The 4443-nt window shown below is 60.9% G+C and overlaps 1 long non-coding RNA gene across 1 annotated transcript; it reads left to right on the top strand.

The window, feature by feature from the left end:
- The first annotated feature begins 2112 nt into the window (after positions 1-2112).
- Positions 2113-3479, top strand: LOC143173079 (uncharacterized). Its single transcript, XR_012997464.1, has 3 exons — positions 2113-2241; positions 2607-2696; positions 3253-3479. It is a non-coding gene; the product is annotated as an uncharacterized LOC143173079 (long non-coding RNA).
- Positions 3480-4443: the final 964 nt, after the last annotated feature.

Raw genomic sequence — 4443 nt, 5'->3', positions numbered from 1 at the left:
AGCACTGCTGGCGGTGGGTGGGTAAACGCCCAGTCCTCCGGTTCCAGGCAGTGACCCACAGGAGCACCAGCAGCTTCTGCTGTGCCTTCCTAGAGCCCACTGGCTCTGGAAAGCCCAGGCAGCTCTGGGACTCAAACGGAGAGCCTTTCCCTTTCAGGTGCTGCTGGGGCAGCCTGCAGCCGAGCTGAGGTCCCTGCGGTAAGAGCCCTCTCCTTTCTCCAGACCTGCAGCACGTTTGGTGGGGTAGTGGCAGGCGCGCCCATGCCATTTGCACTCATTTGCACAGCGCCCAGGGCTCGTGCCTTTCGCTCCTGCCTGGGCCTTCTGCTAAACCTGGAGGGGAAGGGAAGCACTTGCAAGCTAGGGAGAAAAGGGGGCTCGAGCGCCTCTGTCTCTGCTCCTGCCGAGCTTGGAGGCTCCAGGAGGGGCTGGGCAGCCCTCTGACAAGATCTGCTTTCCCGGTGTCTGCAGGAACACGCTCGCTGTGTGGGAGGAACAATCCCAAGAGATGCAACAGCTGAGAGTTGAGGTGGCGCGCCTGGCTGCAGAGATCGGCACTGTGAAGAAGGTGATCCTGCACTTCGGGAAAGAGGGCTGGGACGAGCAGGGCCCCGCACAAGGCCCCTCCTGGGCCAGTTGGTGGGCTTTTCCTGCTCAGCCCACACACCCGTCCCTTGCCAGGGGTTGCTGGTTGAGCTTCTCCGCTGTAAAGCCCCTTCTCCTGGCCAGGTCTGACGTGGTCGTTTCCCCTGTTCCGTTGTGTCTTTCTCAGGAGGTTCAGCAAATGAGAGAGGCAATGTCTGCAACCCCAGAGATGTCTGACTGGGCTCTGAAAGGTGCAGGTAAGGATGGACACAGGCAGGCAGGGCTCGTCGCGCTGGGCTTGTGCTTGGCGCTCCCAAAAGGAGGCTGCGCTGCAGGCTCTGCTCTCCAAAGCACAGGGAGATGGGACAAAACCAGAGGGCCCAAGAGCACGACTATGGCCAAGCGGCTCCCTTGGGCTCACCGCAGTCCCGCCTTTGGGACCCTCGCTGGAGCACCGGCCAAGCCCCTGACAGCATTTCTGCCCTCTCCCACTCCATGGAGCTTCCCTGGGGAACGAAAGCGAGCGGCCGGGTCGTCCTTTGCTGTCCACGCAGCGGGGCCTCGGCTTGGGTGTGCAGCCCTTCACGTCGGGGCTTGCTGTCTCCCAGCACCCGCAGACCTTCTCTCTGTGCGGCTGGGAGAGAGACGCCATCACCGGGCACAGGGATCCCCTCCTCTCCTGGGGCACCTCCAAGGGTGCGGTGCTGCGTGCGGGGCTGGCAGGCAGCCTTAGAAGTCACCCGCAGCCACCAGGTCCTCTGAGCCTGGGGCCTCTTGCAGTCAGCTGCTCTCTTCTCCCTTCAGGGGCTGCCATCGACCTGCAGAGATCGTCCAGCAGCTCTGCATGGCTCTGCAGGGTGTTTTGGTTCCTGTGTGCTTCACCCCCTCGGGATACCTTTGTGCAGGTACAGTAGCAGAAACCGTCAGTGCTGCTTCTCTTGCCCCTAACAAGGTTGGCGGCAAGCCCTGGGGCGTCTCCCCTCTGGCCAGTGGTATTGCTCAAGGCCACGGCACTGGTCCGGTGCCTGACACCTGGGGTCTCACACAGGGCTTGGCTGCCTAGAAAAGAGCAGTTGCCCTTAGAAGGGGGCTGAGCTGAGCGGAGCTTCCTGCCCACCATCCCTGGTCACTGCTGGGTGGACGAGCTTCTCCTTCGGGACCCCATTTCCCTGCCACAGCTCTGATTGTCCCTCTCCCGATGGGGCACTGGAGGCTGGGGGGAGGCTGCAGAGCTGCTGGCCAAAAAGAGAGTTTTCTTGAAAGCCCTGACTCCGGTGCAGGGTATCGAATGTTTCACACTGGCTGGCTGTTTTCCTCTCTCCCAGGCTGGGAAGGCGGCCGGGCGCTTCTGCCCGCTTCCCAACACGCCATTCGTTTCGAGCACAAGCACAGCCCACAGGCGCGGTGCCACCTGTGGTGCTGGCTGCACGGGAGCGCAGCGGGCCCCATCACGCCCTCGCGTTCATTGCTCTTGCCCTCTGCTTTCAGCCGGCTGCTTCCCCAGGATACTGCTGGCCTTTCCAAGGGTCTCGGACCGAGGTGCTAATCCGGCTGCCTGCACAAATACGACCGACGGCCGTCACCATACAGCACACCTCAAAGAGAGCCTCTCCGCTGGGGACTGTCAGTAGCGCCCCCCGAGATTTCACTGTCTCTGTAAGTCTCTGCCGGGCACTGGGGGCTGGGACCTGGCCGCGGGGAAAAGCTGTAACGGGGACTTGCCGCTCTCTGCGCGTCTGCCGAGATTCGTGCGCTTCCAAGCACTGCCGTTCCCTGAGGGGACATTTCAAGGGACATGGCGAGGTGGTGTCACCCCTCCTAAGACTTGCTCAGTGCGTTTTGGCCCAGCACCTCCGGGTCCCTGAGCAACACACGAGGAGGAGACTCAGCCCCACCACATCCTGCACCAGACCACGCTGGAGCCGCAGGAGTGGGGTGCAGATCGCGGGCCCGGATCTGGCATGAGCGTTTCCTCGTGGTCGGGTCGAGCCTGACCTGCTCCCCTGTGCTTTGTCTCCAAGGGACTGGATGAGGAAGGCAAGGACGAAACTCTGCTGGGGACATTCACCTACACCGTGCAGAAAGAGCCGACCCAGACCTTCCCTCTGCAGGTACAGTGCGTGCGTGTGGGCAAGAGGCCAGGGCAGAAACGCCGGTTTGCCAGCAAGTCGCTTGCAGAAGGAGTGTGGACGGTCCCTGCCAGGGCAGGGGCCCGACCCTGGCCGAGAGAAACACTGGCAGGATCAGGAGGGAGAGGGGCATCCGGCAGGGCGGCAAAAGCAGGACAAAGGCCGCGCTGGCCCCACAGCCGTGTGGGTCCCTGGAGCTGCCTGGCTGCACCCGCCGGGCAGGCTGTGGCAGGGAGGACGCTCAGCGCCTTGCCCCAGCAGCAGGACTTTCCCCGGGCCCCGCTTCCCTGGCACCAGCGAGCCTCAGGTTTCCACAGCTGCCCGCCACGCTCTCTGAGGCCGGGCAATTGCTCTGCAGGGGCACAGGGGTCCTTTGCCGCCTGGGTGGGAGAAGGGAAGGAGGGAGAAGCTGCCTCGCCAGCCAGGGCGGGAGCTGGTCCCGGAGCAGGGGCCGGGCTGGCAGAGGAAGACACGCGGAGCCTGCTCTCACTCTTTACACCCCAGGAGTGACGCTGCTTTTTGCCGTGTTTCTTTGCAGGATGGCATCCCCAGCGCCTTTTGGTTTTTGAAACTTGTCATACAGAGCAACTGGGGAAAACCAGGATACACCTGCATTTTTCGAGTGCAGGTGCATGGGAAGATCGTGGGAACGCATGCCATCGGCCAGACGCGTGTGGAGACCTTCCGCCAATAAGAATTAAAGAGGAAAATGGAGACACAGGCCAGAGGGATGTGGCTGTTATTCTGGTGCAGAGCAATGTCGTTTCAGAGGCCCTCTCAAAGCTGCCAACTTCTGCCTTTCGCAGGCTGAGGCCTTCCTCTGGCGTTCCGCTTCCTCTCCACCACGGGGATGCTTCCTAACCGAGCAAAAGGAGACGACGCTCCCGTAGCCTTTCCTTGCCTAAGTTCCTTGACAAAATCCTTTGGCACGAGGGCCGTCCCCCCATCTCGCCCCAGGAAGGAGTCATAGAATCATAGAATCATTAAGGTTGGAAAAGACCTCTAAGATCATCGAGTCCAACCGTCGACCCAACACCACCATGCCCACTAAACCACGTCGCTAAGCACCTCATCTACACGTCTTTTAAATACGTCCAGGGATGGTGACTCAACCACTTCCCTGGGCAGCCTCTTCCAATGTTTAACCACTCTTTCAGTAAAGAAATTTCTCCTCACGTCCAATCTAAACCTCCCCTGCCGCAACTTGAGGCCATTTCCTCTCGTCCTATCGCTAGTTACTTGGGAGAAGAGACCGACACCCACCTCGCTACAACCTCCTTTCAGGTAGTTGTAGAGCGCAATAAGGTCTCCCCTGAGCCTCCTTTTCTCCAGGCTAAACAACCCCAGTTCCCGCAGACGCTCCTCAGAAGACTTGTTCTCCAGACCCCTCACCAGCCTCGTTGCCCTTCTCTGGACACGCTCTAACACCTCGACGTCCTTCTTGTAGTGAGGGGCCCAAAACTGAACACAGTATTCGAGGTGCGGCCTCACCAGTGCCGCGTACAGGGGCACGATCACTTCCCTACTCCTGCTAGCCACACTATTTCTGATACAGAGTCGTTGGAGCCTGGCAGCGTTTGGGGGTCATGGTCCCCAAAGCACGTGCCCATTCCATTTAGGGGGCACCTTGGCTCTGGGGACTCAGCGGCCATGGCTGGGACCCCTGAGGGGTATGAAACTCCAGCACCGAGGGTCCTGCCGGAGTTTCACAGGCCCTGCAGTTGCTCTA

Source organism: Aptenodytes patagonicus, chromosome Z, assembly GCF_965638725.1.
Source record: "Aptenodytes patagonicus chromosome Z, bAptPat1.pri.cur, whole genome shotgun sequence".
NCBI lineage: Eukaryota > Metazoa > Chordata > Aves > Sphenisciformes > Spheniscidae > Aptenodytes > Aptenodytes patagonicus.
Note: the sequence above shows the minus strand (reverse complement) of the source record. Positions and strands in the feature narration are given on the sequence as shown.